Source organism: Phyllobates terribilis, unplaced genomic scaffold, assembly GCF_046119375.1.
Source record: "Phyllobates terribilis strain yellow unplaced genomic scaffold, ASM4611937v1 Scaffold_414__1_contigs__length_1644244, whole genome shotgun sequence".
Classification (NCBI taxonomy): domain Eukaryota; kingdom Metazoa; phylum Chordata; class Amphibia; order Anura; family Dendrobatidae; genus Phyllobates; species Phyllobates terribilis.
In genome coordinates, this window is record NW_027363174.1 from 14,499 (window position 1) to 32,911 (window position 18,413).

Sequence of the window (18,413 nt, forward strand, 5' to 3'; positions counted from 1 at the left end):
CGTTTTAGATCTGCATAACTCCACCTCTTTTAGCACAGTACCCTCAACCCCCGGCTGTTCCCACCCGCCTCAACACCGTTGGAAGGGAGGAGAACCAATTAAGGCGGGGGGGGGGGTGGAACGAGCAGCTGTCTACCCTTAGCAGGAGGGTTGCTGATTAATTACCTCTCCTGCTGCTGCTGCTGCTGGCTGTCCAGCAGCAGACTGAAGGTGGCTGCTGCTGTGCGCAGGTATATAAAGGCTCAGAGCCTATTATGACACGCGCAGCCAGCGTTCCATTGCCACATTCCGTCTACTGCAGGCGGGATACCTGGATGGCTGAATGTCACTGAGAAGCTCACAGAGACCGCCATAAGCAACAGTTTAAAAGAATGCCACAGACTAATCAACCAAACTTTTTGGGTTGGTTTCTCTTTTATAGTCTGCAGGCATTAAATGAAAGAAGTCAGTGTTCCAGCAGAGGGAGACAACGTTTCAGAAAAGGCATTGTAGCAAACCAAAAAAGAAATTTTAAGCGCAGCAGAGTAACCAGCTCACATACCTGTTAGCTCAGGTGAGTTTAAAAGGCTGCTGTTGATAACAAGGGCATTTGCTAAATAGATGGTGTGTGTGCAACAATATACTGAAAGGTCAATTATATTGTGCAGCTTATCTCACCACCTGTAGTTATTTAGGTGAAAGCTCCAAAATGCTTGCCTAATATGTCTGTTTATCCAAAAGGAAGTATAGAGGGAGAGCTAGATAGATAGCATTGCATTACATTACATTACATGGCAATGCAATGCACAGTTGCTGAAGTTGAACCAAAATGAGCTTGTCATCTGGCTTCTGCAACTTTTAACATGAAAAATCCAATGAGGAGAAGAAAAGCAAAGCCAAAGAGTCCATCCCAAAATCCGACAAACAAGCAAAATGAACAAAAAGCATTGAATTCAATTCTTTCTGATTTTAGAAACTGCATTAAAGAAGGGGTGCACCGGTCCTGGAGATACTGCAATACCAGGTCAATGCGTGGAGTGGACAGAGCAAGCTCTTTTTCCATCTCCCTGTTCTAAAAATCCATTTAATATATGGTCCCCAGATAGGGGACGTATCAGATATTAAACTGATAAGAACAGATACTACACTTGATCTTAGCCAAAAGGCCGAGAAGCGATAACCAGAATTGGTTTCCGACTACGGTGCCACCCAAGGATTCTGAAAAGTCCATTTGTGGAGATGGCCACCTGGACTCCCGTTAAGAAGACATGCTGTCAACCTCTAGATCCCTCACATGCCTGCACTTTTCGGCTTGCTGCTGCTGCAATCCACGCGTTTTAGATCTGCATAACTCCACCTCTTTTAGCACAGTACCCTCAACCCCCGGCTGTTCCCACCCGCCTCAACACCGTTGGAAGGGAGGAGAACCAATTAAGGCGGGGGGGGGGGGGGTGGAACGAGCAGCTGTCTACCCTTAGCAGGAGGGTTGCTGATTAATTACCTCTCCTGCTGCTGCTGCTGCTGGCTGTCCAGCAGCAGACTGAAGGTGGCTGCTGCTGTGCGCAGGTATATAAAGGCTCAGAGCCTATTATGACACGCGCAGCCAGCGTTCCATTGCCACATTCCGTCTACTGCAGGCGGGATACCTGGATGGCTGAATGTCACTGAGAAGCTCACAGAGACCGCCATAAGCAACAGTTTAAAAGAATGCCACAGACTAATCAACCAAACTTTTTGGGTTGGTTTCTCTTTTATAGTCTGCAGGCATTAAATGAAAGAAGTCAGTGTTCCAGCAGAGGGAGACAACGTTTCAGAAAAGGCATTGTAGCAAACCAAAAAAGAAATTTTAAGCGCAGCAGAGTAACCAGCTCACATACCTGTTAGCTCAGGTGAGTTTAAAAGGCTGCTGTTGATAACAAGGGCATTTGCTAAATAGATGGTGTGTGTGCAACAATATACTGAAAGGTCAATTATATTGTGCAGCTTATCTCACCACCTGTAGTTATTTAGGTGAAAGCTCCAAAATGCTTGCCTAATATGTCTGTTTATCCAAAAGGAAGTATAGAGGGAGAGCTAGATAGATAGCATTGCATTACATTACATTACATGGCAATGCAATGCACAGTTGCTGAAGTTGAACCAAAATGAGCTTGTCATCTGGCTTCTGCAACTTTTAACATGAAAAATCCAATGAGGAGAAGAAAAGCAAAGCCAAAGAGTCCATCCCAAAATCCGACAAACAAGCAAAATGAACAAAAAGCATTGAATTCAATTCTTTCTGATTTTAGAAACTGCATTAAAGAAGGGGTGCACCGGTCCTGGAGATACTGCAATACCAGGTCAATGCGTGGAGTGGACAGAGCAAGCTCTTTTTCCATCTCCCTGTTCTAAAAATCCATTTAATATATGGTCCCCAGATAGGGGACGTATCAGATATTAAACTGATAAGAACAGATACTACACTTGATCTTAGCCAAAAGGCCGAGAAGCGATAACCAGAATTGGTTTCCGACTACGGTGCCACCCAAGGATTCTGAAAAGTCCATTTGTGGAGATGGCCACCTGGACTCCCGTTAAGAAGACATGCTGTCAACCTCTAGATCCCTCACATACCTGCACTTTTCGGCTTGCTGCTGCTGCAATCCACGTGTTTTAGATCTGCATAACTCCACCTCTTTTAGCACAGTACCCTCAACCCCCGGCTGTTCCCACCCGCCTCAACACCGTTGGAAGGGAGGAGAACCAATTAAGGCGGGGGGGGGGGTGGAACGAGCAGCTGTCTACCCTTAGCAGGAGGGTTGCTGATTAATTACCTCTCCTGCTGCTGCTGCTGCTGGCTGTCCAGCAGCAGACTGAAGGTGGCTGCTGCTGTGCGCAGGTATATAAAGGCTCAGAGCCTATTATGACACGCGCAGCCAGCGTTCCATTGCCACATTCCGTCTACTGCAGGCGGGATACCTGGATGGCTGAATGTCACTGAGAAGCTCACAGAGACCGCCATAAGCAACAGTTTAAAAGAATGCCACAGACTAATCAACCAAACTTTTTGGGTTGGTTTCTCTTTTATAGTCTGCAGGCATTAAATGAAAGAAGTCAGTGTTCCAGCAGAGGGAGACAACGTTTCAGAAAAGGCATTGTAGCAAACCAAAAAAGAAATTTTAAGCGCAGCAGAGTAACCAGCTCACATACCTGTTAGCTCAGGTGAGTTTAAAAGGCTGCTGTTGATAACAAGGGCATTTGCTAAATAGATGGTGTGTGTGCAACAATATACTGAAAGGTCAATTATATTGTGCAGCTTATCTCACCACCTGTAGTTATTTAGGTGAAAGCTCCAAAATGCTTGCCTAATATGTCTGTTTATCCAAAAGGAAGTATAGAGGGAGAGCTAGATAGATAGCATTGCATTACATTACATTACATGGCAATGCAATGCACAGTTGCTGAAGTTGAACCAAAATGAGCTTGTCATCTGGCTTCTGCAACTTTTAACATGAAAAATCCAATGAGGAGAAGAAAAGCAAAGCCAAAGAGTCCATCCCAAAATCCGACAAACAAGCAAAATGAACAAAAAGCATTGAATTCAATTCTTTCTGATTTTAGAAACTGCATTAAAGAAGGGGTGCACCGGTCCTGGAGATACTGCAATACCAGGTCAATGCGTGGAGTGGACAGAGCAAGCTCTTTTTCCATCTCCCTGTTCTAAAAATCCATTTAATATATGGTCCCCAGATAGGGGACGTATCAGATATTAAACTGATAAGAACAGATACTACGCTTGATCTTAGCCAAAAGGCCGAGAAGCGATAACCAGAATTGGTTTCCGACTACGGTGCCACCCAAGGATTCTGAAAAGTCCATTTGTGGAGATGGCCACCTGGACTCCCGTTAAGAAGACATGCTGTCAACCTCTAGATCCCTCACATGCCTGCACTTTTCGGCTTGCTGCTGCTGCAATCCACGCGTTTTAGATCTGCATAACTCCACCTCTTTTAGCACAGTACCCTCAACCCCCGGCTGTTCCCACCCGCCTCAACACCGTTGGAAGGGAGGAGAACCAATTAAGGCGGGGGGGGGGGGTGGAACGAGCAGCTGTCTACCCTTAGCAGGAGGGTTGCTGATTAATTACCTCTCCTGCTGCTGCTGCTGCTGGCTGTCCAGCAGCAGACTGAAGGTGGCTGCTGCTGTGCGCAGGTATATAAAGGCTCAGAGCCTATTATGACACGCGCAGCCAGCGTTCCATTGCCACATTCCGTCTACTGCAGGCGGGATACCTGGATGGCTGAATGTCACTGAGAAGCTCACAGAGACCGCCATAAGCAACAGTTTAAAAGAATGCCACAGACTAATCAACCAAACTTTTTGGGTTGGTTTCTCTTTTATAGTCTGCAGGCATTAAATGAAAGAAGTCAGTGTTCCAGCAGAGGGAGACAACGTTTCAGAAAAGGCATTGTAGCAAACCAAAAAAGAAATTTTAAGCGCAGCAGAGTAACCAGCTCACATACCTGTTAGCTCAGGTGAGTTTAAAAGGCTGCTGTTGATAACAAGGGCATTTGCTAAATAGATGGTGTGTGTGCAACAATATACTGAAAGGTCAATTATATTGTGCAGCTTATCTCACCACCTGTAGTTATTTAGGTGAAAGCTCCAAAATGCTTGCCTAATATGTCTGTTTATCCAAAAGGAAGTATAGAGGGAGAGCTAGATAGATAGCATTGCATTACATTACATTACATGGCAATGCAATGCACAGTTGCTGAAGTTGAACCAAAATGAGCTTGTCATCTGGCTTCTGCAACTTTTAACATGAAAAATCCAATGAGGAGAAGAAAAGCAAAGCCAAAGAGTCCATCCCAAAATCCGACAAACAAGCAAAATGAACAAAAAGCATTGAATTCAATTCTTTCTGATTTTAGAAACTGCATTAAAGAAGGGGTGCACCGGTCCTGGAGATACTGCAATACCAGGTCAATGCGTGGAGTGGACAGAGCAAGCTCTTTTTCCATCTCCCTGTTCTAAAAATCCATTTAATATATGGTCCCCAGATAGGGGACGTATCAGATATTAAACTGATAAGAACAGATACTACACTTGATCTTAGCCAAAAGGCCGAGAAGCGATAACCAGAATTGGTTTCCGACTACGGTGCCACCCAAGGATTCTGAAAAGTCCATTTGTGGAGATGGCCACCTGGACTCCCGTTAAGAAGACATGCTGTCAACCTCTAGATCCCTCACATGCCTGCACTTTTCGGCTTGCTGCTGCTGCAATCCACGCGTTTTAGATCTGCATAACTCCACCTCTTTTAGCACAGTACCCTCAACCCCCGGCTGTTCCCACCCGCCTCAACACCGTTGGAAGGGAGGAGAACCAATTAAGGCGGGGGGGGGGGGTGGAACGAGCAGCTGTCTACCCTTAGCAGGAGGGTTGCTGATTAATTACCTCTCCTGCTGCTGCTGCTGCTGGCTGTCCAGCAGCAGACTGAAGGTGGCTGCTGCTGTGCGCAGGTATATAAATGCTCAGAGCCTATTATGACACGCGCAGCCAGCGTTCCATTGCCACATTCCGTCTACTGCAGGCGGGATACCTGGATGGCTGAATGTCACTGAGAAGCTCACAGAGACCGCCATAAGCAACAGTTTAAAAGAATGCCACAGACTAATCAACCAAACTTTTTGGGTTGGTTTCTCTTTTATAGTCTGCAGGCATTAAATGAAAGAAGTCAGTGTTCCAGCAGAGGGAGACAACGTTTCAGAAAAGGCATTGTAGCAAACCAAAAAAGAAATTTTAAGCGCAGCAGAGTAACCAGCTCACATACCTGTTAGCTCAGGTGAGTTTAAAAGGCTGCTGTTGATAACAAGGGCATTTGCTAAATAGATGGTGTGTGTGCAACAATATACTGAAAGGTCAATTATATTGTGCAGCTTATCTCACCACCTGTAGTTATTTAGGTGAAAGCTCCAAAATGCTTGCCTAATATGTCTGTTTATCCAAAAGGAAGTATAGAGGGAGAGCTAGATAGATAGCATTGCATTACATTACATTACATGGCAATGCAATGCACAGTTGCTGAAGTTGAACCAAAATGAGCTTGTCATCTGGCTTCTGCAACTTTTAACATGAAAAATCCAATGAGGAGAAGAAAAGCAAAGCCAAAGAGTCCATCCCAAAATCCAACAAACAAGCAAAATGAACAAAAAGCATTGAATTCAATTCTTTCTGATTTTAGAAACTGCATTAAAGAAGGGGTGCACCGGTCCTGGAGATACTGCAATACCAGGTCAATGCGTGGAGTGGACAGAGCAAGCTCTTTTTCCATCTCCCTGTTCTAAAAATCCATTTAATATATGGTCCCCAGATAGGGGACGTATCAGATATTAAACTGATAAGAACAGATACTACACTTGATCTTAGCCAAAAGGCCGAGAAGCGATAACCAGAATTGGTTTCCGACTACGGTGCCACCCAAGGATTCTGAAAAGTCCATTTGTGGAGATGGCCACCTGGACTCCCGTTAAGAAGACATGCTGTCAACCTCTAGATCCCTCACATGCCTGCACTTTTCGGCTTGCTGCTGCTGCAATCCACGCGTTTTAGATCTGCATAACTCCACCTCTTTTAGCACAGTACCCTCAACCCCCGGCTGTTCCCACCCGCCTCAACACCGTTGGAAGGGAGGAGAACCAATTAAGGCGGGGGGGGGGGGTGGAACGAGCAGCTGTCTACCCTTAGCAGGAGGGTTGCTGATTAATTACCTCTCCTGCTGCTGCTGCTGCTGGCTGTCCAGCAGCAGACTGAAGGTGGCTGCTGCTGTGCGCAGGTATATAAATGCTCAGAGCCTATTATGACACGCGCAGCCAGCGTTCCATTGCCACATTCCGTCTACTGCAGGCGGGATACCTGGATGGCTGAATGTCACTGAGAAGCTCACAGAGACCGCCATAAGCAACAGTTTAAAAGAATGCCACAGACTAATCAACCAAACTTTTTGGGTTGGTTTCTCTTTTATAGTCTGCAGGCATTAAATGAAAGAAGTCAGTGTTCCAGCAGAGGGAGACAACGTTTCAGAAAAGGCATTGTAGCAAACCAAAAAAGAAATTTTAAGCGCAGCAGAGTAACCAGCTCACATACCTGTTAGCTCAGGTGAGTTTAAAAGGCTGCTGTTGATAACAAGGGCATTTGCTAAATAGATGGTGTGTGTGCAACAATATACTGAAAGGTCAATTATATTGTGCAGCTTATCTCACCACCTGTAGTTATTTAGGTGAAAGCTCCAAAATGCTTGCCTAATATGTCTGTTTATCCAAAAGGAAGTATAGAGGGAGAGCTAGATAGATAGCATTGCATTACATTACATTACATGGCAATGCAATGCACAGTTGCTGAAGTTGAACCAAAATGAGCTTGTCATCTGGCTTCTGCAACTTTTAACATGAAAAATCCAATGAGGAGAAGAAAAGCAAAGCCAAAGAGTCCATCCCAAAATCCAACAAACAAGCAAAATGAACAAAAAGCATTGAATTCAATTCTTTCTGATTTTAGAAACTGCATTAAAGAAGGGGTGCACCGGTCCTGGAGATACTGCAATACCAGGTCAATGCGTGGAGTGGACAGAGCAAGCTCTTTTTCCATCTCCCTGTTCTAAAAATCCATTTAATATATGGTCCCCAGATAGGGGACGTATCAGATATTAAACTGATAAGAACAGATACTACACTTGATCTTAGCCAAAAGGCCGAGAAGCGATAACCAGAATTGGTTTCCGACTACGGTGCCACCCAAGGATTCTGAAAAGTCCATTTGTGGAGATGGCCACCTGGACTCCCGTTAAGAAGACATGCTGTCAACCTCTAGATCCCTCACATGCCTGCACTTTTCGGCTTGCTGCTGCTGCAATCCACGCGTTTTAGATCTGCATAACTCCACCTCTTTTAGCACAGTACCCTCAACCCCCGGCTGTTCCCACCCGCCTCAACACCGTTGGAAGGGAGGAGAACCAATTAAGGCGGGGGGGGGGGGGGGGGGTGGAACGAGCAGCTGTCTACCCTTAGCAGGAGGGTTGCTGATTAATTACCTCTCCTGCTGCTGCTGCTGCTGGCTGTCCAGCAGCAGACTGAAGGTGGCTGCTGCTGTGCGCAGGTATATAAAGGCTCAGAGCCTATTATGACACGCGCAGCCAGCGTTCCATTGCCACATTCCGTCTACTGCAGGCGGGATACCTGGATGGCTGAATGTCACTGAGAAGCTCACAGAGACCGCCATAAGCAACAGTTTAAAAGAATGCCACAGACTAATCAACCAAACTTTTTGGGTTGGTTTCTCTTTTATAGTCTGCAGGCATTAAATGAAAGAAGTCAGTGTTCCAGCAGAGGGAGACAACGTTTCAGAAAAGGCATTGTAGCAAACCAAAAAAGAAATTTTAAGCGCAGCAGAGTAACCAGCTCACATACCTGTTAGCTCAGGTGAGTTTAAAAGGCTGCTGTTGATAACAAGGGCATTTGCTAAATAGATGGTGTGTGTGCAACAATATACTGAAAGGTCAATTATATTGTGCAGCTTATCTCACCACCTGTAGTTATTTAGGTGAAAGCTCCAAAATGCTTGCCTAATATGTCTGTTTATCCAAAAGGAAGTATAGAGGGAGAGCTAGATAGATAGCATTGCATTACATTACATTACATGGCAATGCAATGCACAGTTGCTGAAGTTGAACCAAAATGAGCTTGTCATCTGGCTTCTGCAACTTTTAACATGAAAAATCCAATGAGGAGAAGAAAAGCAAAGCCAAAGAGTCCATCCCAAAATCCAACAAACAAGCAAAATGAACAAAAAGCATTGAATTCAATTCTTTCTGATTTTAGAAACTGCATTAAAGAAGGGGTGCACCGGTCCTGGAGATACTGCAATACCAGGTCAATGCGTGGAGTGGACAGAGCAAGCTCTTTTTCCATCTCCCTGTTCTAAAAATCCATTTAATATATGGTCCCCAGATAGGGGACGTATCAGATATTAAACTGATAAGAACAGATACTACACTTGATCTTAGCCAAAAGGCCGAGAAGCGATAACCAGAATTGGTTTCCGACTACGGTGCCACCCAAGGATTCTGAAAAGTCCATTTGTGGAGATGGCCACCTGGACTCCCGTTAAGAAGACATGCTGTCAACCTCTAGATCCCTCACATGCCTGCACTTTTCGGCTTGCTGCTGCTGCAATCCACGCGTTTTAGATCTGCATAACTCCACCTCTTTTAGCACAGTACCCTCAACCCCCGGCTGTTCCCACCCGCCTCAACACCGTTGGAAGGGAGGAGAACCAATTAAGGCGGGGGGGGGGTGGAACGAGCAGCTGTCTACCCTTAGCAGGAGGGTTGCTGATTAATTACCTCTCCTGCTGCTGCTGCTGCTGGCTGTCCAGCAGCAGACTGAAGGTGGCTGCTGCTGTGCGCAGGTATATAAAGGCTCAGAGCCTATTATGACACGCGCAGCCAGCGTTCCATTGCCACATTCCGTCTACTGCAGGCGGGATACCTGGATGGCTGAATGTCACTGAGAAGCTCACAGAGACCGCCATAAGCAACAGTTTAAAAGAATGCCACAGACTAATCAACCAAACTTTTTGGGTTGGTTTCTCTTTTATAGTCTGCAGGCATTAAATGAAAGAAGTCAGTGTTCCAGCAGAGGGAGACAACGTTTCAGAAAAGGCATTGTAGCAAACCAAAAAAGAAATTTTAAGCGCAGCAGAGTAACCAGCTCACATACCTGTTAGCTCAGGTGAGTTTAAAAGGCTGCTGTTGATAACAAGGGCATTTGCTAAATAGATGGTGTGTGTGCAACAATATACTGAAAGGTCAATTATATTGTGCAGCTTATCTCACCACCTGTAGTTATTTAGGTGAAAGCTCCAAAATGCTTGCCTAATATGTCTGTTTATCCAAAAGGAAGTATAGAGGGAGAGCTAGATAGATAGCATTGCATTACATTACATTACATTACATGGCAATGCAATGCACAGTTGCTGAAGTTGAACCAAAATGAGCTTGTCATCTGGCTTCTGCAACTTTTAACATGAAAAATCCAATGAGGAGAAGAAAAGCAAAGCCAAAGAGTCCATCCCAAAATCCGACAAACAAGCAAAATGAACAAAAAGCATTGAATTCAATTCTTTCTGATTTTAGAAACTGCATTAAAGAAGGGGTGCACCGGTCCTGGAGATACTGCAATACCAGGTCAATGCGTGGAGTGGACAGAGCAAGCTCTTTTTCCATCTCCCTGTTCTAAAAATCCATTTAATATATGGTCCCCAGATAGGGGACGTATCAGATATTATACTGATAAGAACAGATACTACACTTGATCTTAGCCAAAAGGCCGAGAAGCGATAACCAGAAATGGTTTCCGACTACGGTGCCACCCAAGGATTCTGAAAAGTCCATTTGTGGAGATGGCCACCTGGACTCCCGTTAAGAAGACATGCTGTCAACCTCTAGATCCCTCACATGCCTGCACTTTTCGGCTTGCTGCTGCTGCAATCCACGCGTTTTAGATCTGCATAACTCCACCTCTTTTAGCACAGTACCCTCAACCCCCGGCTGTTCCCACCCGCCTCAACACCGTTGGAAGGGAGGAGAACCAATTAAGGCGGGGGGGGGGTGGAACGAGCAGCTGTCTACCCTTAGCAGGAGGGTTGCTGATTAATTACCTCTCCTGCTGCTGCTGCTGCTGGCTGTCCAGCAGCAGACTGAAGGTGGCTGCTGCTGTGCGCAGGTATATAAAGGCTCAGAGCCTATTATGACACGCGCAGCCAGCGTTCCATTGCCACATTCCGTCTACTGCAGGCGGGATACCTGGATGGCTGAATGTCACTGAGAAGCTCACAGAGACCGCCATAAGCAACAGTTTAAAAGAATGCCACAGACTAATCAACCAAACTTTTTGGGTTGGTTTCTCTTTTATAGTCTGCAGGCATTAAATGAAAGAAGTCAGTGTTCCAGCAGAGGGAGACAACGTTTCAGAAAAGGCATTGTAGCAAACCAAAAAAGAAATTTTAAGCGCAGCAGAGTAACCAGCTCACATACCTGTTAGCTCAGGTGAGTTTAAAAGGCTGCTGTTGATAACAAGGGCATTTGCTAAATAGATGGTGTGTGTGCAACAATATACTGAAAGGTCAATTATATTGTGCAGCTTATCTCACCACCTGTAGTTATTTAGGTGAAAGCTCCAAAATGCTTGCCTAATATGTCTGTTTATCCAAAAGGAAGTATAGAGGGAGAGCTAGATAGATAGCATTGCATTACATTACATTACATGGCAATGCAATGCACAGTTGCTGAAGTTGAACCAAAATGAGCTTGTCATCTGGCTTCTGCAACTTTTAACATGAAAAATCCAATGAGGAGAAGAAAAGCAAAGCCAAAGAGTCCATCCCAAAATCCGACAAACAAGCAAAATGAACAAAAAGCATTGAATTCAATTCTTTCTGATTTTAGAAACTGCATTAAAGAAGGGGTGCACCGGTCCTGGAGATACTGCAATACCAGGTCAATGCGTGGAGTGGACAGAGCAAGCTCTTTTTCCATCTCCCTGTTCTAAAAATCCATTTAATATATGGTCCCCAGATAGGGGACGTATCAGATATTAAACTGATAAGAACAGATACTACACTTGATCTTAGCCAAAAGGCCGAGAAGCGATAACCAGAATTGGTTTCCGACTACGGTGCCACCCAAGGATTCTGAAAAGTCCATTTGTGGAGATGGCCACCTGGACTCCCGTTAAGAAGACATGCTGTCAACCTCTAGATCCCTCACATGCCTGCACTTTTCGGCTTGCTGCTGCTGCAATCCACGCGTTTTAGATCTGCATAACTCCACCTCTTTTAGCACAGTACCCTCAACCCCCGGCTGTTCCCACCCGCCTCAACACCGTTGGAAGGGAGGAGAACCAATTAAGGCGGGGGGGGGGGGGGGTGGAACGAGCAGCTGTCTACCCTTAGCAGGAGGGTTGCTGATTAATTACCTCTCCTGCTGCTGCTGCTGCTGGCTGTCCAGCAGCAGACTGAAGGTGGCTGCTGCTGTGCGCAGGTATATAAAGGCTCAGAGCCTATTATGACACGCGCAGCCAGCGTTCCATTGCCACATTCCGTCTACTGCAGGCGGGATACCTGGATGGCTGAATGTCACTGAGAAGCTCACAGAGACCGCCATAAGCAACAGTTTAAAAGAATGCCACAGACTAATCAACCAAACTTTTTGGGTTGGTTTCTCTTTTATAGTCTGCAGGCATTAAATGAAAGAAGTCAGTGTTCCAGCAGAGGGAGACAACGTTTCAGAAAAGGCATTGTAGCAAACCAAAAAAGAAATTTTAAGCGCAGCAGAGTAACCAGCTCACATACCTGTTAGCTCAGGTGAGTTTAAAAGGCTGCTGTTGATAACAAGGGCATTTGCTAAATAGATGGTGTGTGTGCAACAATATACTGAAAGGTCAATTATATTGTGCAGCTTATCTCACCACCTGTAGTTATTTAGGTGAAAGCTCCAAAATGCTTGCCTAATATGTCTGTTTATCCAAAAGGAAGTATAGAGGGAGAGCTAGATAGATAGCATTGCATTACATTACATTACATGGCAATGCAATGCACAGTTGCTGAAGTTGAACCAAAATGAGCTTGTCATCTGGCTTCTGCAACTTTTAACATGAAAAATCCAATGAGGAGAAGAAAAGCAAAGCCAAAGAGTCCATCCCAAAATCCGACAAACAAGCAAAATGAACAAAAAGCATTGAATTCAATTCTTTCTGATTTTAGAAACTGCATTAAAGAAGGGGTGCACCGGTCCTGGAGATACTGCAATACCAGGTCAATGCGTGGAGTGGACAGAGCAAGCTCTTTTTCCATCTCCCTGTTCTAAAAATCCATTTAATATATGGTCCCCAGATAGGGGACGTATCAGATATTAAACTGATAAGAACAGATACTACACTTGATCTTAGCCAAAAGGCCGAGAAGCGATAACCAGAATTGGTTTCCGACTACGGTGCCACCCAAGGATTCTGAAAAGTCCATTTGTGGAGATGGCCACCTGGACTCCCGTTAAGAAGACATGCTGTCAACCTCTAGATCCCTCACATGCCTGCACTTTTCGGCTTGCTGCTGCTGCAATCCACGCGTTTTAGATCTGCATAACTCCACCTCTTTTAGCACAGTACCCTCAACCCCCGGCTGTTCCCACCCGCCTCAACACCGTTGGAAGGGAGGAGAACCAATTAAGGCGGGGGGGGGGGTGGAACGAGCAGCTGTCTACCCTTAGCAGGAGGGTTGCTGATTAATTACCTCTCCTGCTGCTGCTGCTGCTGGCTGTCCAGCAGCAGACTGAAGGTGGCTGCTGCTGTGCGCAGGTATATAAAGGCTCAGAGCCTATTATGACACGCGCAGCCAGCGTTCCATTGCCACATTCCGTCTACTGCAGGCGGGATACCTGGATGGCTGAATGTCACTGAGAAGCTCACAGAGACCGCCATAAGCAACAGTTTAAAAGAATGCCACAGACTAATCAACCAAACTTTTTGGGTTGGTTTCTCTTTTATAGTCTGCAGGCATTAAATGAAAGAAGTCAGTGTTCCAGCAGAGGGAGACAACGTTTCAGAAAAGGCATTGTAGCAAACCAAAAAAGAAATTTTAAGCGCAGCAGAGTAACCAGCTCACATACCTGTTAGCTCAGGTGAGTTTAAAAGGCTGCTGTTGATAACAAGGGCATTTGCTAAATAGATGGTGTGTGTGCAACAATATACTGAAAGGTCAATTATATTGTGCAGCTTATCTCACCACCTGTAGTTATTTAGGTGAAAGCTCCAAAATGCTTGCCTAATATGTCTGTTTATCCAAAAGGAAGTATAGAGGGAGAGCTAGATAGATAGCATTGCATTACATTACATTACATGGCAATGCAATGCACAGTTGCTGAAGTTGAACCAAAATGAGCTTGTCATCTGGCTTCTGCAACTTTTAACATGAAAAATCCAATGAGGAGAAGAAAAGCAAAGCCAAAGAGTCCATCCCAAAATCCGACAAACAAGCAAAATGAACAAAAAGCATTGAATTCAATTCTTTCTGATTTTAGAAACTGCATTAAAGAAGGGGTGCACCGGTCCTGGAGATACTGCAATACCAGGTCAATGCGTGGAGTGGACAGAGCAAGCTCTTTTTCCATCTCCCTGTTCTAAAAATCCATTTAATATATGGTCCCCAGATAGGGGACGTATCAGATATTAAACTGATAAGAACAGATACTACACTTGATCTTAGCCAAAAGGCCGAGAAGCGATAACCAGAATTGGTTTCCGACTACGGTGCCACCCAAGGATTCTGAAAAGTCCATTTGTGGAGATGGCCACCTGGACTCCCGTTAAGAAGACATGCTGTCAACCTCTAGATCCCTCACATGCCTGCACTTTTCGGCTTGCTGCTGCTGCAATCCACGCGTTTTAGATCTGCATAACTCCACCTCTTTTAGCACAGTACCCTCAACCCCCGGCTGTTCCCACCCGCCTCAACACCGTTGGAAGGGAGGAGAACCAATTAAGGCGGGGGGGGGGGGGGGGTGGAACGAGCAGCTGTCTACCCTTAGCAGGAGGGTTGCTGATTAATTACCTCTCCTGCTGCTGCTGCTGCTGGCTGTCCAGCAGCAGACTGAAGGTGGCTGCTGCTGTGCGCAGGTATATAAAGGCTCAGAGCCTATTATGACACGCGCAGCCAGCGTTCCATTGCCACATTCCGTCTACTGCAGGCGGGATACCTGGATGGCTGAATGTCACTGAGAAGCTCACAGAGACCGCCATAAGCAACAGTTTAAAAGAATGCCACAGACTAATCAACCAAACTTTTTGGGTTGGTTTCTCTTTTATAGTCTGCAGGCATTAAATGAAAGAAGTCAGTGTTCCAGCAGAGGGAGACAACGTTTCAGAAAAGGCATTGTAGCAAACCAAAAAAGAAATTTTAAGCGCAGCAGAGTAACCAGCTCACATACCTGTTAGCTCAGGTGAGTTTAAAAGGCTGCTGTTGATAACAAGGGCATTTGCTAAATAGATGGTGTGTGTGCAACAATATACTGAAAGGTCAATTATATTGTGCAGCTTATCTCACCACCTGTAGTTATTTAGGTGAAAGCTCCAAAATGCTTGCCTAATATGTCTGTTTATCCAAAAGGAAGTATAGAGGGAGAGCTAGATAGATAGCATTGCATTACATTACATTACATGGCAATGCAATGCACAGTTGCTGAAGTTGAACCAAAATGAGCTTGTCATCTGGCTTCTGCAACTTTTAACATGAAAAATCCAATGAGGAGAAGAAAAGCAAAGCCAAAGAGTCCATCCCAAAATCCAACAAACAAGCAAAATGAACAAAAAGCATTGAATTCAATTCTTTCTGATTTTAGAAACTGCATTAAAGAAGGGGTGCACCGGTCCTGGAGATACTGCAATACCAGGTCAATGCGTGGAGTGGACAGAGCAAGCTCTTTTTCCATCTCCCTGTTCTAAAAATCCATTTAATATATGGTCCCCAGATAGGGGACGTATCAGATATTAAACTGATAAGAACAGATACTACACTTGATCTTAGCCAAAAGGCCGAGAAGCGATAACCAGAATTGGTTTCCGACTACGGTGCCACCCAAGGATTCTGAAAAGTCCATTTGTGGAGATGGCCACCTGGACTCCCGTTAAGAAGACATGCTGTCAACCTCTAGATCCCTCACATGCCTGCACTTTTCGGCTTGCTGCTGCTGCAATCCACGCGTTTTAGATCTGCATAACTCCACCTCTTTTAGCACAGTACCCTCAACCCCCGGCTGTTCCCACCCGCCTCAACACCGTTGGAAGGGAGGAGAACCAATTAAGGCGGGGGGGGGGGTGGAACGAGCAGCTGTCTACCCTTAGCAGGAGGGTTGCTGATTAATTACCTCTCCTGCTGCTGCTGCTGCTGGCTGTCCAGCAGCAGACTGAAGGTGGCTGCTGCTGTGCGCAGGTATATAAATGCTCAGAGCCTATTATGACACGCGCAGCCAGCGTTCCATTGCCACATTCCGTCTACTGCAGGCGGGATACCTGGATGGCTGAATGTCACTGAGAAGCTCACAGAGACCGCCATAAGCAACAGTTTAAAAGAATGCCACAGACTAATCAACCAAACTTTTTGGGTTGGTTTCTCTTTTATAGTCTGCAGGCATTAAATGAAAGAAGTCAGTGTTCCAGCAGAGGGAGACAACGTTTCAGAAAAGGCATTGTAGCAAACCAAAAAAGAAATTTTAAGCGCAGCAGAGTAACCAGCTCACATACCTGTTAGCTCAGGTGAGTTTAAAAGGCTGCTGTTGATAACAAGGGCATTTGCTAAATAGATGGTGTGTGTGCAACAATATACTGAAAGGTCAATTATATTGTGCAGCTTATCTCACCACCTGTAGTTATTTAGGTGAAAGCTCCAAAATGCTTGCCTAATATGTCTGTTTATCCAAAAGGAAGTATAGAGGGAGAGCTAGATAGATAGCATTGCATTACATTACATTACATGGCAATGCAATGCACAGTTGCTGAAGTTGAACCAAAATGAGCTTGTCATCTGGCTTCTGCAACTTTTAACATGAAAAATCCAATGAGGAGAAGAAAAGCAAAGCCAAAGAGTCCATCCCAAAATCCAACAAACAAGCAAAATGAACAAAAAGCATTGAATTCAATTCTTTCTGATTTTAGAAACTGCATTAAAGAAGGGGTGCACCGGTCCTGGAGATACTGCAATACCAGGTCAATGCGTGGAGTGGACAGAGCAAGCTCTTTTTCCATCTCCCTGTTCTAAAAATCCATTTAATATATGGTCCCCAGATAGGGGACGTATCAGATATTAAACTGATAAGAACAGATACTACACTTGATCTTAGCCAAAAGGCCGAGAAGCGATAACCAGAATTGGTTTCCGACTACGGTGCCACCCAAGGATTCTGAAAAGTCCATTTGTGGAGATGGCCACCTGGACTCCCGTTAAGAAGACATGCTGTCAACCTCTAGATCCCTCACATGCCTGCACTTTTCGGCTTGCTGCTGCTGCAATCCACGCGTTTTAGATCTGCATAGCTCCACCTCTTTTAGCACAGTACCCTCAACCCCCGGCTGTTCCCACCCGCCTCAACACCGTTGGAAGGGAGGAGAACCAATTAAGGCGGGGGGGGGGGGTGGAACGAGCAGCTGTCTACCCTTAGCAGGAGGGTTGCTGATTAATTACCTCTCCTGCTGCTGCTGCTGCTGCTGGCTGTCCAGCAGCAGACTGAAGGTGGCTGCTGCTGTGCGCAGGTATATAAATGCTCAGAGCCTATTATGACACGCGCAGCCAGCGTTCCATTGCCACATTCCGTCTACTGCAGGCGGGATACCTGGATGGCTGAATGTCACTGAGAAGCTCACAGAGACCGCCATAAGCAACAGTTTAAAAGAATGCCACAGACTAATCAACCAAACTTTTTGGGTTGGTTTCTCTTTTATAGTCTGCAGGCATTAAATGAAAGAAGTCAGTGTTCCAGCAGAGGGAGACAACGTTTCAGAAAAGGCATTGTAGCAAACCAAAAAAGAAATTTTAAGCGCAGCAGAGTAACCAGCTCACATACCTGTTAGCTCAGGTGAGTTTAAAAGGCTGCTGTTGATAACAAGGGCATTTGCTAAATAGATGGTGTGTGTGCAACAATATACTGAAAGGTCAATTATATTGTGCAGCTTATCTCACCACCTGTAGTTATTTAGGTGAAAGCTCCAAAATGCTTGCCTAATATGTCTGTTTATCCAAAAGGAAGTATAGAGGGAGAGCTAGATAGATAGCATTGCATTACATTACATTACATGGCAATGCAATGCACAGTTGCTGAAGTTGAACCAAAATGAGCTTGTCATCTGGCTTCTGCAACTTTTAACATGAAAAATCCAATGAGGAGAAGAAAAGCAAAGCCAAAGAGTCCATCCCAAAATCCAACAAACAAGCAAAATGAACAAAAAGCATTGAATTCAATTCTTTCTGATTTTAGAAACTGCATTAAAGAAGGGGTGCACCGGTCCTGGAGATACTGCAATACCAGGTCAATGCGTGGAGTGGACAGAGCAAGCTCTTTTTCCATCTCCCTGTTCTAAAAATCCATTTAATATATGGTCCCCAGATAGGGGACGTATCAGATATTAAACTGATAAGAACAGATACTACACTTGATCTTAGCCAAAAGGCCGAGAAGCGATAACCAGAATTGGTTTCCGACTACGGTGCCACCCAAGGATTCTGAAAAGTCCATTTGTGGAGATGGCCACCTGGACTCCCGTTAAGAAGACATGCTGTCAACCTCTAGATCCCTCACATGCCTGCACTTTTCGGCTTGCTGCTGCTGCAATCCACGCGTTTTAGATCTGCAT

The 18,413-nt window shown here is 45.2% G+C and overlaps 14 non-coding genes across 14 annotated transcripts; all 14 read right to left on the reverse strand.

Moving 5' to 3' along the window:
- Nucleotides 1-966: 966 nt before the first annotated feature.
- Nucleotides 967-1,157, reverse strand: LOC141226784 (U2 spliceosomal RNA). The gene has a single exon (XR_012293908.1). It is a non-coding gene; the product is annotated as a U2 spliceosomal RNA (small nuclear RNA).
- Nucleotides 1,158-2,281: 1,124 nt separating this feature from the next.
- Nucleotides 2,282-2,472, reverse strand: LOC141226797 (U2 spliceosomal RNA). The gene has a single exon (XR_012293920.1). It is a non-coding gene; the product is annotated as a U2 spliceosomal RNA (small nuclear RNA).
- Nucleotides 2,473-3,593: 1,121 nt separating this feature from the next.
- LOC141226099 (U2 spliceosomal RNA) lies at nucleotides 3,594-3,784 on the reverse strand. The gene has a single exon (XR_012293327.1). It is a non-coding gene; the product is annotated as a U2 spliceosomal RNA (small nuclear RNA).
- A 1,122-nt stretch (nucleotides 3,785-4,906) lies between these two features.
- LOC141226808 (U2 spliceosomal RNA) lies at nucleotides 4,907-5,097 on the reverse strand. Its single transcript, XR_012293931.1, has one exon. It is a non-coding gene; the product is annotated as a U2 spliceosomal RNA (small nuclear RNA).
- Nucleotides 5,098-6,219: 1,122 nt separating this feature from the next.
- On the reverse strand, nucleotides 6,220-6,410 carry LOC141226820 (U2 spliceosomal RNA). Its single transcript, XR_012293942.1, has one exon. It is a non-coding gene; the product is annotated as a U2 spliceosomal RNA (small nuclear RNA).
- A 1,122-nt stretch (nucleotides 6,411-7,532) lies between these two features.
- On the reverse strand, nucleotides 7,533-7,723 carry LOC141226832 (U2 spliceosomal RNA). Its single transcript, XR_012293953.1, has one exon. It is a non-coding gene; the product is annotated as a U2 spliceosomal RNA (small nuclear RNA).
- A 1,128-nt stretch (nucleotides 7,724-8,851) lies between these two features.
- On the reverse strand, nucleotides 8,852-9,042 carry LOC141226844 (U2 spliceosomal RNA). The gene has a single exon (XR_012293964.1). It is a non-coding gene; the product is annotated as a U2 spliceosomal RNA (small nuclear RNA).
- Nucleotides 9,043-10,167: 1,125 nt separating this feature from the next.
- Nucleotides 10,168-10,358, reverse strand: LOC141226048 (U2 spliceosomal RNA). The gene has a single exon (XR_012293278.1). It is a non-coding gene; the product is annotated as a U2 spliceosomal RNA (small nuclear RNA).
- A 1,120-nt stretch (nucleotides 10,359-11,478) lies between these two features.
- On the reverse strand, nucleotides 11,479-11,669 carry LOC141225695 (U2 spliceosomal RNA). The gene has a single exon (XR_012292938.1). It is a non-coding gene; the product is annotated as a U2 spliceosomal RNA (small nuclear RNA).
- Nucleotides 11,670-12,794: 1,125 nt separating this feature from the next.
- On the reverse strand, nucleotides 12,795-12,985 carry LOC141225707 (U2 spliceosomal RNA). Its single transcript, XR_012292949.1, has one exon. It is a non-coding gene; the product is annotated as a U2 spliceosomal RNA (small nuclear RNA).
- A 1,121-nt stretch (nucleotides 12,986-14,106) lies between these two features.
- LOC141225719 (U2 spliceosomal RNA) lies at nucleotides 14,107-14,297 on the reverse strand. Its single transcript, XR_012292960.1, has one exon. It is a non-coding gene; the product is annotated as a U2 spliceosomal RNA (small nuclear RNA).
- A 1,126-nt stretch (nucleotides 14,298-15,423) lies between these two features.
- Nucleotides 15,424-15,614, reverse strand: LOC141225731 (U2 spliceosomal RNA). Its single transcript, XR_012292971.1, has one exon. It is a non-coding gene; the product is annotated as a U2 spliceosomal RNA (small nuclear RNA).
- A 1,121-nt stretch (nucleotides 15,615-16,735) lies between these two features.
- Nucleotides 16,736-16,926, reverse strand: LOC141225743 (U2 spliceosomal RNA). Its single transcript, XR_012292983.1, has one exon. It is a non-coding gene; the product is annotated as a U2 spliceosomal RNA (small nuclear RNA).
- A 1,125-nt stretch (nucleotides 16,927-18,051) lies between these two features.
- Nucleotides 18,052-18,242, reverse strand: LOC141225756 (U2 spliceosomal RNA). Its single transcript, XR_012292995.1, has one exon. It is a non-coding gene; the product is annotated as a U2 spliceosomal RNA (small nuclear RNA).
- Nucleotides 18,243-18,413: the final 171 nt, after the last annotated feature.